This window comes from Sarcophilus harrisii, chromosome 4 (assembly GCF_902635505.1).
Source record: "Sarcophilus harrisii chromosome 4, mSarHar1.11, whole genome shotgun sequence".
Classification (NCBI taxonomy): Eukaryota; Metazoa; Chordata; class Mammalia; order Dasyuromorphia; family Dasyuridae; genus Sarcophilus; species Sarcophilus harrisii.
Window position 1 is genome coordinate 150,464,541 of NC_045429.1, and position 21,058 is coordinate 150,485,598.

At 36.5% G+C, this 21,058-nt stretch overlaps 1 protein-coding gene across 4 annotated transcripts in view; it reads right to left on the reverse strand.

The window, feature by feature from the left end:
* AIG1 (androgen induced 1) overlaps positions 1–21,058 on the reverse strand; it is a 328,968-nt gene that overhangs the window by 101,288 nt on the left and 206,622 nt on the right. The window lies entirely within an intron of this gene.

Here is a 21,058-nt window from a genome sequence, read left to right on the forward strand (position 1 = left end):
GATCTTGTCTCATACTCTTACTGTGTAATCCTAAGCAAGTCACTTAACCTCTATTCCCCTCAGTTTTCTCAACTATAAAATAAGAATCATAATAGCACCTATTTTTTCCTAAGGCTGTTTTGAAGATCAAAGATTTCTGTAAAGTTCCTAGTGTAGTGCCTAGCACATAGGAGGTATTTAATGTGTTTTTCCTTCCTCCCCCTTTCCCCCTTTTGACCTCTAAAGTCTATGACACTGTCAACCTTTGTTCCTAGATGCTATCTTTTCTCTAGAATTGTATGACATTATTTTGTCCTGTTTTCCTTTACATATCTGACCACTCTCTTGGTCTCTTATTGTTGGATCTTTATTCAGGCCATGTCCATTAATTATGGATATCCCCTCTACAGTTTGTGCTGGGACTCCTTTTTTCTTTTTTACTACTTTGTTTGATGATCTTATAAGATCCTAGAATCACAATTATCATCTCTATGTAGATGATTCTTAGATCTATACATTAAACCCTATTCTCTCTCCTGATCTCTTTATTTCTCATTACCCACTGATATTTGATTATTTCAAACTAGATGTCTTAAAAGGACCTCAAACTTAGCACATTCAAAACAGAACTCATTAATTTCCTCCCCAGAACTATCTCCTCTTCCCAACTTTCTTGTTACTATCTTTTAAAAAATTTATTTACATTTTTATTAAAGCTTTTTATTTTTAAAACATATACATAGATAATTTTTCAACATTGATTGACCCTTGCAAAACCTTGTGTTCCATATTTTCCTTCCCTTTTCCTCACTCCCTCACCTACATGGCAAGAAATCTATGTTAAACATGTTAAAAATATATGTTAAACCCAATACATGTGTATACACACACACACACACACATATATATTTATACAATTATCAAAAAGGAAAAAATGGGAAAGAAAACAAAATGCAAGCAAACAACTGGCCTCAATCATCTTATTGCTCAAAAGAGCCAAGTTCATCAGAATTGATCATACTATAATCTTCTTGTTGCCATGTACAATGATCTCCTGGTTCTGCTCATTTCACTCAGCATCAGTTAGTGTAAATCTCACCAGGCCTCTCAGAAATTACCCTGCTGATTATTTCTTTTACAACAATAATATTCCATGACATTCAGCCATTCTCCAACTGATGGGCATACACTCTATTTCCAAATATTTGCCACTACAAAAAGCTGCCACAAACATTTTAGCACAAACATTTCCCCCTTTTATGATCTCTTTGGGATACAAGGCCAGTAGAAAAATTGCTGGATCAAAGGGCATGCACAGTTTGATAGCCCTTTGAGCACAGTTCCATATGGCTCTCCAGAATGGTTGGATCAGTTCATAAGTCCACCAACAATGTATCAGTGTCCCAGATTTCCTACATCCTTTCCAAAATTCATCATTATTTTTTCTTTTCATCTTTGCCAATCTAAGAGGTTTATAGTGGTACCTCAGAGTTGTCTTAATTTGCATTTCTCTGATCAATAGTGATTTGGGGCACCTTTTCATATGACTCGAAATGATTTCAATTTCTTCATCTGAAAATTGTCTGTTCATATCCTTTGATCATTTATCAATTGAAGAATGGCTTGAATTCTTATAAATTTTAGTCAATTCTCTATATATTTTAGAAATAAGGCCTTTATTTGAACCCTTGAATATAAATTTTTTCCTCAGTTTATTGCTTCTCTTTTAATCTTGTCTGCATTGCTTTTGTTTGTACAAAAACTTAACTGATATAATCAGTTTTTGTGTTCAATAATGAATTCCACTTCTTCTTTGGCCACAAATTCTTTCCTTCTCCACAAATCTGAGAGGTAAACTATCCTTTGTTCTTCTACTTTCCTATTACTATTAAGGGTACCAATACTTTCCCAGTCTCCCAGACCCAATGTTTTGCCAAGTCTTGCTGATGTACCTTAACGTCTCTCTTATATACTCCCTTATCTCAACTCATATAGCCTCCACTTTTGGTATGAGTCCTGTCAATTTCTATTTAGACTATTATGATATCTTCTGGTTGTTCTCCTTACTTCAAACCTTATATGTATATATATATATACACACACACACACATATTATATTTCACCAGATAGCATGGCAAGGTCTGTGGTATTAAATGGGATTAAGAATTCAAATGCAGTGGTTATCCTTTCATTAATCACAAAAATAGTTTACTAAGGAAATGCTGACAGATCTGTTCAACTTTATTTGTTGTCCTTTCAGTTTCAAAGCTGAGTATTCTTGGGATTTGAATTAATTGGATTTTATGCCAAGCTTTATGGATACTAAATTCTAAATTCTAAATTCATTCTAAAATGTATTTATATTTGATGAACAATAAAAGTTGTCTAAATTTTTCAAGATTCCTCTAAAAAAAGGTTCTCAACTCTTATTCCTTTGATATTTTAGTAGCATCTCAAATGTTGTATGTTAGTTATATTGGATCAAAGCTGTTACCAAATATCCAAGTTCAACTTTTTTTAATTTTGACAATAATCTAAAGGTTAATGGCATCATTTGAATATTCCCTGACTCCAAAATAAATATAAATTTTAACAATGGAGGCAGGCAGAAACTGGAAACTGAGTGGATGCCCATCAATTGGAGAATGGCTGAATAAATTGTGGTATATGAATATTATAGAATATTATTATTCAGTAAGAAATGACCAACAGGATGATTTCAGAAAGGCCTGGAGAGACTTTCATGAACTGATGCTGAGTGAAATGAGCAGGACCAGGAGATCATTATACACTTCAATAACAATACTATATGATGGTCAATTCTGATGGACCTGGCCCTCTTCAACAATGAGATGAACCAAATTAGTTCCAATAGAGCAGTATTGAATTGAACCAGCTACACCCAGCGAAAGAACTCTGGGAGATGACTATGAACCACTACATAGAATTCCCAATCCCTCTACTTTTGTCTGCCTGCATTTTTGATTTCCTTCACAGGCTAATAGTACACTATTTCAAAGTTGAATTTTTTTTGAACAGCAAAATAACTGTTTGGACATGTACACTAATATTGTATTTAATTTCTACTTTAACATATTTAACATGTATTGGTCAACCTGCCATCTTTGGGAGGGGGTGGGAGGAAGGAGGGGAAAAATTGGAACAAAAGGTTTGGCAATTGTCAATGCTGTAAAATTACCCATGCATATAACTTGTAAATAAAAAGCTATAATAAATTAAAAAAAATAAAAAAACCCAAACAAACAATGGAGACAGGATGGACTGATTAAGGTTCCTGTTCCACATCAGATGGGATTTGGGAGAAGCAAATAATCTGCTGGTTCTGGATTTTTTTTTTTTAAATATTAGCTTATAGAGTATCCATCTTGCAAATAAGGAAACTGAAACTTTAGGAGGTTCACTAATTTGCATATGATTGGCAGGAATAGGAAATAAGATTTGAATTCAGATTTCAATAGTTTCCAAAGAAATAGTTTCTATTATTTCCCCATGCAATATTTCTGCAGAGTTGTGGGAAGAAAAAAGTGTTTAATACAAGGCATGTAATAAGTGTCATATTAATGTTTATTCCCTTTCCTCTCTTCTGACACTTTAGGATGATTTTTAAAAACTCAACTGCTAGAAATTCTCAACAGTGATGTTAGGAACTAACACTGGGTTCACTCCATGACCTTCAGGTCTTGCCATCTTCAATTCCATCCAAGAGGGACAACTAAATTTACATTTCTAACCATGATCTTTTCAAAGCTTAGTCTTATGAGAATGTATATATAAATTTAAAGAAAAGAATAGGCTTTGAAATGATTTAAGTACATTCAGCATATGATCTATTCTTTTTTTTCCTAAAAATATTTCCACTTTTATTATGCTGCACAAGAAAAATCAGATCAAAAAGGAAAAAAAAATAAGAGAAAAAAACAAGAAAACAAACAACAACAAAAAAGGTGAAAATCCTGTGTTGTGATCCACATTAAGTTCCGATAGTCTTCTCTGGATGAGGATGGATTTCTCCATCACAAATCTATTGGAATGGCCTGAATCACCTCATTATTGAAAAGAACCAAGTCTGTTATAGTTGGTAATCACATAACCTTGTTATTGCTATGTACAGTGTTCTTTTGGTTCTTTAGTTCACTTAGCATCAGTTCATGTAAGTGTCTCCAGGCCTTTCTGAAATCATCCTGCTAACACATGATCTATTCTTAATGAAAACATGCCAACTTCTGGGGATCATGGTTATCTTTTTAGCCTCTATCAGTCAATAATTTTTGAGAATATACTTTCAAAATGTGTTTATCTGCTTATTTATAAATTACATAATTGCATTGTTTTATTTACAATTTATGTACATTATACAACTTACACAAAAATAGAAACTAAAAAAGATGAAAAAGAAATGAAATAATACATATACTATAGCCAATAGGGAGTCATTAAAGTTTATTAAGCAGGAAATGAAATTATGAGACACATTTTGGAAAAATTACTTTTGCGTCTATACTGAAAATGAATTGGAGATGGAAGAAATTTAGGGCAAGGAGATGAAATAAGAGGCTACTCCAATGTTCCATGTGAGAGATAATGGGTATGGTGTTAGTTGCCAGGTAAATAAAGAAAATTTGATGAATTTGAGAGAAGTTATAGAGGAAAAAACAACCAGATTTAGCAATTTATTGGATAGGTGTAGTGATGAATAGTGAAAAGTTTAAAAAGTATATAAAAGTTGCAAAATGGAATGAGTAGAAGGTCCTCTCACACTCTCATTTGGAACATTTGGAAAAAAGATGGATTTGAGGAAAAAAAATAAAAGTAATGAGAACCGCTCTATAGATCTCAATCCACCTTTGTTTCTTCAATTTGTGCAACTCAGTTTGTTCTATCCAAAATTAAATGATGGGGCTCTTATTTCCTGTTCACTGAAGAGTGCTTCAAGCCTCAGAGTGATCTACAGGAGAATGGGCTCAGAAAGTTGAAAATTAAGAGTTTATAAAGCAGAGAGGGGACAAAATGAGAAAGTGTTCAGAGATGAAAGTCGTGATTGTGTGAAAGAGAACCCCCATATTCCCTATCCTGGTTCGGTATTAAGAAATCCAAATTCCCACCCTTTGACTGGCTAACCATATAGCCATTGGGCTTAGACCCTGGACCACTGTGAAGCTTGTGTTAGCACCTTGGATATTCAGGATCAGCAAAAGTCCTTGATCTTCATTCTTTGTGGACATGAATGGAATGGCGATAAGAAGTGAGAGCAATAGGGACAGGAATCTGCCAGGAGCTCTGGTTTTCTCACTCCACCCACCAACTTCTCCACCCAATCTCCTATACAACAGATAAAGCCTGCAGCGTAGTGGGCAGGGTCATTCTTTCTCCAAGCATATACTGATAGAGTATTGTCCAATTGGTAATTGGCTTTGAGTGCTCTGACCTTAGTGCATCTGCTCAGAGTTTTCAGCCCATTACAGACCATACTTTGGAAACTACTGTTCTAGATCTTCATAAACCATTCATTTAATAATAATATGTTCTAGGATATTTTTAGGCATTAAAAATGAGCTTACCAGCCTATAGTCTCTAAGCTTCTTGAAAAGCTTTTTCTCCTGAAATCAAGATAATGTAATTTTTTTCCTCTGATCTTGTGCAGTCTAATGAGTTGCATGACTATTCAAAGATCACTGACACTTGATAATTCTTTCAGTCTCTTGGAATGTAGTTTATCTGGGTCTAATGACTTGAAATAATTTAGGACAACTAGGTGTCTACTACTCATTTATTTAACGTGTAAATTCCCTGTTTAACATTTTTACTGGAACATTTCCAATCCAAACTTCATTGTTCTTGGTGGGAAAATACACACACACACACGTACATATATAATACATAATTGTACAATGGAGATAATAATAGCACCAACCTTTTAAAGTTGTTGTGAGGATCAAATAATATAGTATTTTTGTAAAGTGCTCAGCACAGTGTCTAGCATGTAGGAGTCACTAAATAAAGTTTTTTTTTTCCTTTCCATAGTTCATAGATGACTTGCGTGTCCATATTGGTCATATTCTTTATATTATATACCCCTTCGCCTTCTCAGTAGAATTATTTCTGTTTTCATTTTCTATAATTCATTATTGAGAATTTCCCTTTGATTTTGGGCCAACATTCCCCTATAGAATTTTAAATCTATGAGATCCATTACAGTACATGTCAGCTGTTCCCAGGTTCCAATTTCTTTTCTATCATGAATTCTGAGATGAAGTGGTCATTTCCCCATAATATTCTGATCACGTAAATTTTAGCAACTGGTTTCTTTTCTTTGCAGAACCAGGTCTTTTTAATGTCACTCTATTTCTGTGATTTAGAAATCAATAATCTCATATTGCTACACAATATTCAAATATATAAGAGGAGTTCTGTAATGGGTTGAGGTTTGAGTTGATGCACTGAGGTCCCAAGTACGTGAGGCTAAATAGTAATTGGGCTATACTCTATTAATATACATGATTGGATAAAGAATGGCCCCCGCCCATTCTCCGTGCAAGTCCTGATGTGTTGTATAGGAAATGACGATTTTGGTGGGTAGAGGCAGAGAGAGACAGGAAGAGAAGCTGGGGGAGATTGGCCGGGGTTCCATACTCCTAGCTGCTGGTCGTGTGGCTGCTGGTCTAGCTAACTTCTTGACTCAGCTGCACACATTACTATTGCCGATTCCCTTCCACTTCTGATCATTCTTCACTGAGAATAAAGACTGACAATTTTCCCCTAACCTGAATTCCTGACTCCGGCTGATTTTAAAATAACGATCTTCACAGAGTTCCTTCCAACAATGAAGACTAACTTATCCATACTTAGTGCCCATCCTTTGTTATTGTTGTTTATATCTTCCCATAAAGTCAACCAATCAACAAACATTTATTAAGCACTTACTAAGTGCTGGAAGCACACACAAAGAAGATAAAAACATGGACCCTGCCTTTAGTGACATCACATTTTAATGAGGGGACAACCTGCAAACAATTAGAGTCAAGATGTGTGTGTGTGTGTGTGTGTGTGTGTGTGTGTGTAATCTAAATAAGAAGTAATTTCAGAGGGAAGGCACTAATATCAAGCATGGAAGATAGCCAATGGAAATGCATGAATTGTTATCAGAGGGGGTCCATCCAATGTACTGGGGAGGGGGTGGTATTCATCATTTTTTTTTTTGTTATCACAAAGATGCCAGTGGAGAACATAAATTGTCTGTCATTTGAGATCTGAAGTACTCATCCATAGTTAGCTAAAGACATTGGAATTCAAGGGGCTGAATGACTATTTTCTATTTTATAAAGCAGACAATGAACATGGTTGGTGGGATGTGGAGAATAGGTGTGGTTTATAAAATACAAACTAGTTTCATTTGGGATGAGGAGGGGGTTGATTTTTGGTGGGTAGGTCTTTTTTTGGACAGAGGGGAGGGAGATAGTCTCTCTAGCTTATGTATGGTTTGAGAAAAGGAAAAAGCTAAGCAGATGGTACAGTGATACAAAGGACTGCAGCCTCCTGCTGTTAGAGATTGTAAAAATGGAACCCTATAGCTGCCAACTTGGCTGAATTTCAAATCTGTCCCATGAAGAGTGCAACTCACTCCGAAGGGGGCAGGAACTCAGTGTGTGGATCACCAGAGTGCCAGGAATGGTGTCAATATATTAAGTGGCAGCTTGACTCAGCAATGGGCCTTGACCAAAGAAGGGATTGGAATAAGAATGTCAAAAAACATCAGGAAAACAGTAAATCTTATGAAGAGCCTATTGCAGTTGGACCCTTTCAAAATTCCTGTTGAGAGAATTACGGCAAATTATCAACAAATATTCTGAGTCATGGATTCAGAGACTGAATGGGGCAGCTGCATGGGCACAGCAGAAATCATGCCCTGCTGGGTCTGTGAGGGGCAGGCTCAGGTATGTGCTGGCAGATGGCCTGGAAGGGCATCAAGAGGGGCACCAGTCATGCTAGCTACAGATTGTAGTTTTAGGGAAGTATTGCAAAAAGTACAGGGGGATAGGAATCTCTCTGAATTAAAATGATCCTTGATTATGCAAAGTCTCAGACTTCTTTCTAGGAATGGTTAAAGTAATTTTTTTTTTTTTTTTAATGCTAGAGTAAGAAAGATAAGATGAGAGGGATGTAAATAGGAGATAGCAGGGAATACAACAGAGAAAGGAAACTTTTTCTAAGCCAGTAAGTGTGGTTCATTTAAGGAGCCTTGGCTTTAGAAGCAGAAAGCTTGTATTCCAATCTGGGGTCTGGCACTTATTCTTTATGTAACCTTAGGCAAGATCATTGTAGTACACTGGAAAGAACTGTGGATTTGGAGTGAGAGGGTCTGGATTTGAATATCAACAGCTCTGTTGCTTGCTGCTTCTATAGGACTTTGGGAAAGTCATTGAAATCCCCCCTTATTCTGTGCCTCAGTTTCCTGAAATGAAAAAAAAGGGAACTTGCCGAGATAAACTACAAGTGATGTCAATCTGTAACTTTTTAAAAAATAAATCATCATTTCCTTAATCAAAAAAGCCCTATAGAGTCTAAGCCACATTTGAGCAGGAATCCTTGCCATACCCTTCTCAACAAGTGGTCTTCCAGGCTTTGCTTAAGGACCTCATCCCATGATGTGGGATGCTTCCCAAAGCTGTCTATTCTACTTTGGGACAAGTCTAAGTGTTAAAATAACATGCTGTGTCAGGTAATGGACATGCTATTTCATGGAACATACTACCTAACCCATCATATCATGATGAACATGCTACACAACTGGCTATATCATGTGAAGACATGAGATGCCATTGATGGCATGATACATTACATGATGTGCACCCTACACCATGTGGCATGCTACCTCACATGGTGACATGCAGTATCATGTGTTGGTATGCTACATCATATGATGGACACATTTATTTGGACTTTTGTTTCCCTCATCAGTTTTCTCATATGCAAAATGGTAATAACAGTAGTTCCCTTCCAGGGCTGTTTTGCAAATGAAATGATATAATATTTGTAAAGAACTTTGCAAATCTTAAAGCAACTTCATTAAAAAGACTGTTCCAATATTTGAAGCCTTTTTATATAGCTCAGGGGAGCTGGTTGTTAAATTTTAAAAAACTGGATAAAGGCTGCAAATCAGGATTTGATTTATTATGGTTGACAAAATGGTAGATATTAATAATGCTGATTAAAATTAAGAGATTGTCCTTTTTTTTTTTGTTTGAATAGGCAGTTTTAAAATACTTCTCAGTATACTAATGGAGATTAGAGGTAGTGAGATCTTAAACAAGGGTGGTTTTGATTTGAATAAAAAAATAAAGCTAGATTGAGATATTTTGGGACTCATATAAGTGTCATACTGTCAGTATTGGTGTTTTAGAAATAACACTATCTGGGTACTTGACATCTCCACCTTTATTATTCAAATTATATGCACGATTCAGATGTGGACCACTAGAAAGTGATTAATTAAAAATCCCACAGTGGAAAAATAACACTTCTATCTAGGGGATGAGATGATGCCTGCTAATCAAAATGATGCGCTGATATTCTGCAAGTTCAACTCTACTCAGTAATATTTATTGTCTGCTGCATGCAAGATCCTTTATTAAATACTGACTGATACAAAAACAGACACAAAATATTTTTTGCCATGGACACAGACCTAGGCAACTCTTCTAGAAGAGATGGTTATGATCACATGGTCTGAGGAACACAAAATTTAAATCAATTGATCTGATTTATACATACTTGCTAAAATAAATACTTATATAAAGCATATTTGAATCCAAATTATCTTGACTCCCAACCTTACTTGGGTCATACTGTCTTATGGCAACAATGGTTAACAACAACAATAATAATTGTTGGAATCCTAACAAAGTGATGTCAGTTGCCTAATTTAGCATGGTACTTAGCGTATTCTCTAGCTCACTAATGTATTTAAGTACTCTTTGGAGTTCACACTTTTGGGAGATTCACAAGTCAGAAACTCACAATCCCACTCTCGGAGGAGGAGTCAACCTTTTACACCGAGCATAAAAAGAGCTTCAGTGAGCCAGTCAGGGTCAGTTCAGAAGAAGCCCACTCTCGGAGGCGTAACCAGATTCATTCATCCTATCTCACACTACCGTGGTCGCTGGCCTCTTGCACTTCCCCCACTGAGACCAAGGCTGGTCTGAAAGGCTCTCCAGAAAGCTGCCCAGCCCCAGGCAAAGACAAGTGGCAAGAGCTCTTGGAGAAAATAAACATTTGGATTTTATCAGTTGGCTGCATTTGGAGTGATTATTACTCAGAACCAAAACTAAGGCTGCCTCCAGAAAACCTCCCCAAGAAACCTGCTCCCAGAGAGAACCATTATATTTTAAAGAAGAGAACACCACAAATAATTGTAATGGGCTGAGGCTTGAGTTGATGCAGAGGTCCCAAGCACATGAGGCTAAATAGTAATTGGACTATACTCTATTAATATACATGCTTGGATAAAAAATGGCCCCGCCCACTCTCTGCAAGTCCTGATGTGTTGTATAGGAAATGACGATCTTGGTGGGTGGAGGCAGAGAGAGACAGGAAGAGAAGCTGGGGGAGATTGGCCGGGGTTCCATACTCCTAGATGCTGGTCGTGTGGCTGCTGGTCTAGCTAGCTTCTTGACTCAGCTGCACACATTGCTTTTGCCCATTCTCTTCCACCTCTGATCTTTCTTCACTGAGAATAAAGATTGACAATTTTCCCCTAACCTGAATTCCTGACTCCGGCTGATTTTAAAATACATGGTCTTCACAAATAATAACAATAACAATAATAATAATGAGTCCCATTTAGATAGCACATTTTCCATTCCTACACTTCTCCAGGTTACTCTGTGATGACTTTGTTATCCAGCTTCAATTGGGTCCTCACTAAATCCAGGGAGTCCTTTTATTCCTTGTAATTGGGTCTGGATCTCATTCCTCACTGAAACTATTGCAAATATTCTATTTCCTCAAGTTTTCCTCATCTCATTCCTGTCTTTCAGTTAAGGGCTTTATCTCTTATTTTATTGAGAAAATTGAGGTTATTTGATATAAAGTCTTTTTTTTTTCTTTTTGTTTCTTAAAAATCCTTTGATCTAATCTCCCACTCAAGTTTTCCTGTATTCTCTGACAAAGACATGGCCCTTCTTCATGCCAAGGTCAACCACTCTACAAGTGTGCTTGATTGACTTCTGCCATATTTTCTAGCAGACTGTAATCTTGGTCATCATCTCTGTCTCTTTTTCTGTCTGTCTCTTTCTATCTCTGTCTGTCTCTCTGTCTCTATCTCCATTCCCCTTAAATTCCCTCCCCTCAAGTTCTATTTCTACTATTCTTTTCTTTTTTTCTCAACTAAATCTTTAAAATAAAGTTATCTACATTTGCTACCTCTTCCTTTTTTCTCCATTCATTTACTTCACAATACTTTACCTAAAAGAGGATTTTAGGGAGAACTAACACAAGGAAAGTTATCAGATGGGGAACTTAGAAGAAGTGATAAAAAGACACTCGAGTTTTTCTGAGCAACTCTAGAAATGATTGTGAGACTTGGGAGACAGTGGCATAGGACCTCTTAGCTTACTTAGCATGTCCACATCAAAAAAAAGGTGCTTAATTCTATCAGCAAAGCAGAATTGCAGTAGCTCAAAAGAAACAGATATGCACAAATTTAGAGACATCTCCATCCCAAATGTTTATATAGGCTATTTGTGACAGGCCAGTAGTAGAGACTTTGGAGCTCTTATTGGTCTGATCAGCCGGTTGTATACTCAGTACCTTAATAGTAACAGTGAATCACGTTAGTCCTCTGTGAACAGGAAGAACAAAACAACCAGTTTCCATTTTTGTTTCTTAATGGTTTCAATATTATTTGGTAGAAGTTTCCCTATCTGTGTCAGAAGAATTCTTTCCTATCCTCAGATAAAGAAAACTTTCTTACAAAAATCAAGAAAATGATCCTGTAGGGATGGATGGAATATCCGTTTTCAGTCTTTTGCCATGAAAAGGAATAACATTTCCATAATTTTTACAAATATTTACTAACTTCTATTTTTGAGTAAAAATTCAGCTCCCAGGATGCATCTAGTGCTACTACTGGGATAAGATGGAATAAGGGAAAATTTCTGATCTTTTCCTTTAGGAAATCCCCTTAGAGGTGTTCATTTTGTTCTCTGATCACTCTAATCTGCCTTTCAAGAGAGGGAATTGTCAGACTGAACTTCAGAGGCAACCAAGCTTTTCTAGAACTTTTAAAATATAATTACTTTTTGTAGGAGGTGGGAAGGGCAAATGGAGAAAAGATAATAAAGACAATGCTTTTGTCTTTCTTAATTATGTTCACTTTCACCTAAACTCCATTTTGGGGTGTGTGTGTGTGTGTGTGTGTGTTTGTGTACTTGGTGGGAGTGATGCCAGGGTTTCACAGTTACTAGTAGCAACTTCATTGTAGGGCTAATGGTATTTGGGTAGCATTAGAGTATAATTGCATACCAAGCCAACTCTAGCACCACGGACAGATGCCAACCAGGCAAGCAAAGACCACTTTAAATGAATAGTGATACATTCCCCCTCACCAGCAAAAACTTAAAACAAATACTTTTTAAACGACCTTCCCATTCCCAAAATTTTTCTAATTCAGAAAATATGTTGGGGAAAAGAAGATACCTAATTCATGTACAATACAAAAAACTAAGGTTTCCTAAATAGGTCACCATATTCTGAAGCAACTATTTAAATATGATTCAATTAAAAGCAACATTAATTATTCCTTTCATCTAGACTCTCTCATGAAAGCATCCTTCTTCTCCCCCCAATTCGATTTAATTAAACAAATATGCATTAAGTATCTTTTATGTATAGGAAAGTCATTCCATATAAACACTGGGGATTCAGAAACAGGGATAAAAGTTAACACATTCAAGGAGCTTTCACAAGATAGGAAGTACAACAGAAACACAGATAAGTAAAATACTCAGGGGTGGGAAGAGAGGTATAGTACAGATAAAGGAAAAATTTAGGGGGGGGGGGAGAGAGAGAGAGAGAAAGAGAGAGAGAGAGAGAGAGGTAGTACCTGTACTTAACCTTGAAAGAACAAGCCTCTAACAGGTCATGGTGAAGATGGAATATATCCCTAATAGGGAACCTTGGCACTGCATAAGGCAGCCAAGTTGAGTTACAGCAGGGCAAGGAATCAAGGTTGACTGGAGCAAAATGTGTGAAAGTGAGTAGGGATAGAGAATTAGGACTGAGTGGCAATTTTATAAAGTCTTGAAACCAGTGTATATTTAATCTTGAGACTCTGAAGACTCTGAAGAACGCTGAAGATTTATGAGTAGAAAAGTAACTCAGTCAAGCTTAGGAAAATTATTTTGAAAGCTCTTTTAAGAGTGTCTGGGAGAAAGAAAGTATTACTATCTTTAGGTAAAAACAATAAGAAAATTATTATAATTGTCTATAAAATGATAAGAAAATTATTGAATATAGCCTAATAGAAAAGAATCAAGGCCTGAACTTGGTTTGTGGCAATGTGAAAGGGAATGATATAAGAAATGTTGTAGGGTTTGTCAACTGATTAAATATAGGAATAAAGGAGAGAGAAAAGTAAAAACTGAAGTTGAAATTACCAAGCTGAGTGACCAGAAAGATCACGATCAACATAAATAGTAATATTTGGAAGAGAGGTAGAATTAGAATTAGAAAATGCTGAATTGCTATTTGGACATGTTGAGTTTGCAGTTTCCATAGCACACCCATGTGAAGATGTGGGACTAGATTTTAGGATTAGGATTGGTTATATAGATTTATTTATGCAAAGATGATAATCCATATTACCCTATTTAGATTCTTGTAGTAGTCACTTTTTTATCTCTAGTCTACTTTTTTCTCCTTTTTCAAAGTTTTTAAACTCTTCTTGTTAACCCCAACTTCTTTCCACAGCTTCAGAGACTTCAACAATGGTACAATATTGCTCAAAATACCCTTTATCCCTGTCATACACCCACATACTCAACTCTCATGACCTATAACTCTTTTATTCCTTTGCCACCCTCTGGTGTGGATGAATCTCAGACCTCACCATCTCTGTAAACTGAGCCACTTCTCTGATACTGGACATGAAAAATCTCCTCTAACCAAAACATCCTATTTTTTCATTTCTTCTTCTACCTAAGTTTCCCTAAATTTACTCTATTTCTATTCTAGTTCTGCTCAAAGAAAAAGAAGTTGCTGAGAAACAGTAGCAGAGGAAAAGGTTGGAAGTTGAACTGAAAAGAGAGGATGCCAGTTCTTCCTCTTGGCCCAATGTTTTAGAGGATATTAAAGGAATAACCATCTATAAGAAGTCTTTAGGAGAAAGACAAGTAGAGAATTGATAGTGAAAGTTATAGAGTATCAAGATTGAAGTTAGGAATACCTGAACTCAACAAAAAAGTGACTAAACAATAGTATACATACATATGTACATATAGTTATGTATGTGTACATATATATATATATATATATGCATATTTATATTTGACAAAGCATGTCCTACAACATTCCTGTGAAGAAGGAAGTATATATATATGTTGTTATTATTATTAATAATCCATTTTTAAAATGAGGAAAATGAAGATTAGAGAGATTAGGTCACTGGACTAATGTCACATAGCTATTAGGTTTAAGAGTATGTAAACTCCAAGATTGATACTCTTTATGGTACAGCACTGGGACTACTTGACATACAATATAGTTCCTTAGGCTGGAAGGCAATCAGTCAGAGTTCCTGTATTTATTAATTACTAGCCTCAGGTTCTTTTGAGGTTTCAATTTTCTCCTATGTAAAATGGAGATAATAATATCTGTGTTCTGTGACTTCTGACAACAAGGGCCCTGTCATTTTTGACAAAGACACACACACAAGATAATAGGGAAGTACTCAGAAGTGTCAAGGACACAGCTGTCATGGCTTCTATCATTGCCAGGCCTGTTGATGTTCTCTGTGACCAAGACCTTGAGCAGCCTGCAGCACAGCTCAGCAAACAAGACTTCTCCTGTGCCAAGTACTACAAATAGGAACACAAACATCAGAGAAGCCAGATGCCCAGAACCAGGTTAGTCTGCCTTGAAGATGGCTCAGCTGGTCCCTTTGCTCTCCCTCATTCCAAAATACACACAGCTTTGCAAGTAAAGTCAGTCAAAAAACATTTACTAAGCACTTACTCTTTTATGTGCCAGGAGCCCTGCTAAAAGCCAGGGTTACAAGGAAAGGCAAAAGTGGTCCTTGCCCTTAAGGTGCTCACATTCTAATGGAGATAAGAACATATAAAACATATAACATATAATAAGATATAAGTATAAAGGGCCAACTTGGTTAGAGCCTACGTCTCTCCCTTGTATGTAATATGGTAACTATTGGCAACTTCAGAGAGGAAAGAGATTGGTGTCCTTGGAAAGGGCATAGGCAGCAACTTCTGCTTTCTTCCCTGCTTGACAGAATATGTGCTAAATAATGCATGTGGAAGGAATCCTTCACATACTATCTTATTACTCAGATTGTATTCATAGCATCACTATATATACAACTAAAAAGTGATCTTGGAACTAAGCCCCTGCACTTGTCACATAATAGACACTTAATAATTAACTATTGGCTAATTGATATAGGTTGTCTTCCTCTTTATTATCTCTTTAAGAGATAGGACTCATAGTGGTATCACTAGGTCAAAGAGGATGTACATCAATGACTTCAATAAGATTGTTCCAAATTGCTTTCCAGAATGGTTACACCAATTCACAATACATCAACAGTGTACAAGTTTATCTTATTTCCTGAATTTACTTCAACAATTGTCATTTTCTTTCTGTGACATCATTGTCTATGATGGATATGAGGCATAATTTGAGTTGTTTTAATCATTAGTTCCGTAATTATTTGTGATTTGGAGCATTTTTATATGTGGCTGTTGATAGCTTGAATTTCTTCCTTAGACTACTACCTGTATGTATTCTTAGAACATCTATCTATTATGGAATAGTTCCTGCTCTTATAATTGAGTAATTTCTTTATATATCTGATGTTATCAAAAGTAATTTGCTGTAAAGATTTTTTTCCAATTAACTGTATCATTCCTAACTAAAAATGCATTTTGCTTCTACAAAATCTTTTTTTTCTTATTTTTGTGTAATCAAAACTGTTCATTTTATCTTCCATAATAGAGAGTGAAGTAGTTAAGAGCACTGGGCTTGAAATTAGGAAGAATTGAGTTCAAATCTTACCTCAGACACTTATTGTGAGTTACTGGGCAAATCACTTACCTGTCTCAGTTTCCTCAACTATAAAAATGGGAGTAATAATAGTAACTACAACCCAGGATTGTTGAGAAGCTCAAATGAGATAATTTATAAAGTATTTTATGCTTTATAGGACATGGAGCATAGTAGGTACTTGATAAATGCTTGTTTCCTTATCTTCTCCTGCCTTCCTAACTTTGGAGGAGTTATGGAGGTGGTGACAGATGCTAGTGATGCCAGTGTATGGAAGACACATTATTTTAATTTCAAGGTGAGGTGGTAATTCTGTCTTCTCTTACCCTCTTAATTCCAGTGCTTTTCTTCTTTTAATTATTTCCTATTTATCCTGTATATTGTGTTTTTATATATCTATTTAATGTTGTTTGCCCCATTAGATTATAAGATCCTTGAAGGCAAGACTACCTTTTACTTCTTTTTAAATCCTCAGCATTTAGCACAATACTTAGAATATGGTAAGCATTTGATAAATGATTATTGATTGACTGATTGCTGCCTGCACCATTTAGTTAGGTAGTGAGATCTAACACATTATTTGCAATACTTTTGAGAGCCCTATAAGGTTGATTAGTTAAAAACTTGTCAGCTTTTAAATGCTTTGCATCTGCTGGAATGGAGGTACTTTGCCACACAAAAAGAGCTTACTTAATGGCATTCAAAATGTCTTCTTCAGTTGGAACTTTGATTAGATAGGGATTAACTTCAAATTGAAGTACAAAGCATTATTTGATGATGGTCTGCTAAGAATATTATAGAAGTGCTTAGCCCATCTCTCCAGGCTCATATCCTTATAATTCTCAATATGGCTCCATCACTGCTGACTAGTTGAGAAGCTCAATAGGTCCTTGTCCCATGAATAGCCTTCAGGGTATCATGCAAGCACTTTGAATGGTTACTATCAGCATAACATCGAATCTCATCTGCCTTCTTGCTAAGCCAAGAATCCTGTTACTTTTTAGGCTGCATTTACACTTTCCTTTTGAGTTAAATGCTGTCTTCTTAGAGATGGGTGAACTATCCTGTGGTAAAACTTGTGGAGTTCTTGCTTTTCATTTATCAGGTTCTGAATTTCCTTACTACATTTGTCAAACAAACCTTGCTGTTTGCGAGTCTGGCCAGATGAGTAAATATAGTGCTGTATACCAAACCTCTGAAGGCTGACCCCTCCTTTCTGCTCCATTATTGCCAACTGGGTGTTGACACAGCTCTAGCTCCAGGTTACAACAAACTAATGACACATGGAAAAGCACTCTAATCTATTAACATTGAATCTTCTGGTAGTCCTCTTGTCTTGGGGCCATCACTGTTGTCAAATGTTAACATTTAGCATTGAAAGAATAAGTTTACGATCAGTTCAGCATCCAGCATCACACATTGCCTTCACTGTTCTCACATCTTGTCTCTTCACCTTATGATGACATAGTCTATTAAAAGCTAATGTTTGCCATAAGGGTGTGTCTAAGAAGTTTTATTACATTCAGCTTAATGGAAGACAGTGTTGGCGATGAGAAGGTCATGAGATGCACAAATCTTCAGTAGAAAGTGAACATTGCTATTGCTATTGCTCAGTCCATTCATCCCAAGGACTCCCTGCCATGTCTGATGGAGTATAACTACTCTGGTGTTAAAGTCACCCAGAATTACAAACTTGTTCCCTTTCAACACATTATTCAAGAAAGTCTCCAGATTTCTATAACATGTTGTTGACCTTTTTATTGTGAAAGCAAACACACTGATGATGATCATAAGTTTATTGTTCACTCCTTTTGGGAGGCACAAAAGCTTGACTAGATTAGTTTTGGTTGTGAAATCTACACTAGCATCAGGTATTCCCCATCATTGTAGTCACTCCAGAAAAAATGTCTAGCTCCAACTCTGATAAGCTGGCCTTCATCTGCCAGTCTTGTTTCACTCAGGGCTGCTATTTGGATGTGATACCTGCTCAATTCCCTCATAAGAGCTGTTTTCTTTCAGATCTCCTGAATTTCTTGTGGTCTATAATTGGGCAAATATTCCATGTACTGATAGTTGTTATGGGCCAGAATTCTGAAACAAGGATTCTTACAAGGTGTTAAGTCAGTGGAATTGATAAATACAATGGTTACCTAGTGTAGCATGGTGCTTAATAGTCCTCTAGTTCAGTATATGTATTTAGTACTTAATATAGTTCCACAAGATTCACACCTGTGAAAATAGAGTATATAATAGCCAGCAAGGACTGGATGAGATTCATTCCATCTTAGATCAGGCTCCTCATGGCCTTCAGAGAGGACTTGGTTTCAGTGGAGAAAATGCAGGAGGACAGGCCTGCCACCACAGGGTATGAGATGGGAATGAATGAATCTGTCTCTCAGTTCCCCAGAAGAGTCTCCAGAATAGAATCCCTGACTGCCACAGTAAACAGTCCAGGGTTAGGTTTGGTAAAACTGACAATTTTCGGACACTTCTAGACCCTTTCTCATGCCAGGAGGTGAGCAAGAGCAATCCTTAAAAAAGGCTGCTCAAACACCCTGAGGACTGTGGAGTCCCAGTGCTGCATCAGTCCAGTAAGAGGATAATTCTATGGCTTGGGCTGCCTATATGCTAGGTTGTGACTATAGCCTTCAGTGTATCTATATCTGCTGCTCCATTACTTGTCTGTTACCACAGGACTTTGAGGTAGGAAAAAAATTTAAAGGTGATGTCTTTTAACCTGTGCATAAATTGGATTTAAATGAGACATAGTTACATGAAGTAGTTGGTCTCTCTCCCTTTCAGAGTTACTGGATCCCTGGGGTAAGACATTAGTCAAGATGACAGCTTGAGATGTAGTTGATGACCTTGGCATCCACAGCACCTGCTTCTGTCATCCTCAAGGCCTGTCAGAACGAACTATTCATGTCCTCCCATTTTACCGGTGGAGGAGAGGAGAAATCTATATGCTTGGGAGTAGACAACTCCCTAACTCACTGGCAAGTTTGAGGCTAGTTGGTTACCCTTATTGTGCCAAAAAATAGTTTACTGGTCTGTATCTGTTGTAAAAAAAAGATTACTGGTGTGTATCTGTTTCCCTTCCTGAGCTACAGGTGAGGCAGGTGGACACCAAAGCTGGAAAGCAGCCCTCACACCAAAGGTACTAGAATTCCCTAACACCTGTATACTCCCCATTAGGTTAAGTCCTTCAGCACTGAGGTGTCTGGCTTTTTTTCCAAGTAGCTTGCTCTAATCTCTTCTTTTACCTTCCTGATGACTTTAATTCTTTGAATTTTGAATCTGTGGGAAATGTGAAGTCAGATAAATAGGGTCATCAAAATTGTTTTTAGTTTTGGCTGCCAAATTTTATGAAGAATATTGACAAGCTGGAATTCAGAAAACAGTGAGAGGATTTGGAGATCATGAGATAGAAGGATTATGTGAAGAAAATGGGAAGGTTTAGGCTGGAAAAGACAAGAGTAGAAGTCAAATATGCTGTTTTCAACTATTTTTAGGATATCCATGTGTCAAAGTTATTCCATAGATTCTCCTTAGCCTGAGCTCAGATCTATAAACCATGGTTGGAAGTTGCAGGGAGACAGATTTAGGCTGATATAAAGATAAATTTCCTAAAGTTTAGAGTTGTTTGCTTGTTTTAAGTAGAGTGGGATTCTTCTAAAAGGATGTTCTCTCTTTGGTCTTTGAGCAAAATTATCATGCATTCTGAAGACCTTTGAGCTGGCTTCCTAATCTAAGATTCTCTAAGTATCTCCTGTGACATACACAGCCCAAACACCAGGAAAGCCACCTAGTAAGATCTGGTTCTCCAGAGTTTTGCTATTTTGCTATAAAGAAGTTTCACAGGGCTCTCTTCTCTCAATTCACAGATATTCTGAATTAATTAACAGCAGAACTGCAATTTCCCTGGAGTCTTTCTTACCTGGGTTCCTGATGGCAATCTCTTCCTCTCCTATCCTCAGACTGAAAAATATCACCAAAGATCAGTCAGCTTGACTTTTAGTTTCTGCAGGGCTGACTCCATCTAAATATTCTTTCCTTTCTAACATGGGTGTGGATAAAAAGCACAGTGTTGCTGATAAAAGTTAAAAAGAAGTAATACACAAATATGTCAATAATTGTCATTGTTATTGTTATTTATTATTTTTGTATAGACTTTTGATTTCTTCTTAGTAGATAATTCCAGGAAACTTCTTTTACTAATGGAGATGGCACCTGCTTAGAAATTTAATTTCAGGCATCTAGGGACATTAAGAGATTAAATAATTTGTCCAGGAACAAAATAGTAGGATTTATTGAAGTCTAGACTTAAACCCGGGTCTTTCTAGTTCTAAGACCAGTTCTTTATCCAGTATCATATCTTGACTTTATCATCATCATCATCATCATCATCATCACTACTATTTTTCTTCCTACAACTACTCATAAACTTCCCCACAATTACAAAAGCAAATAACCCCCCCCTCCATAAAAAAAAAAAAAAAAAAAAAAACCCAAGAGATTGTTTCATCCTCTTCCACAAACATCCTTTAGGTTTTATAAGTTTCTTTTTAAACAAATTTCTTTAAGTCTTCTTTAACCCTTAATATTAATTTGAAGCAGATGTCACTCATATAAAAATCTTGGAGGGATGACAAAAAGGCATAGGACCAAACATAGTGATTTGCCCTGGCTAACATCCCTTTCCCTAGAGATAAACCACTCTAAATTCTGGGCCCTGGAGCAAAATGTCAGAGAGGGCCCTTTAATCCTTCTTAATTGTAAAATGGTT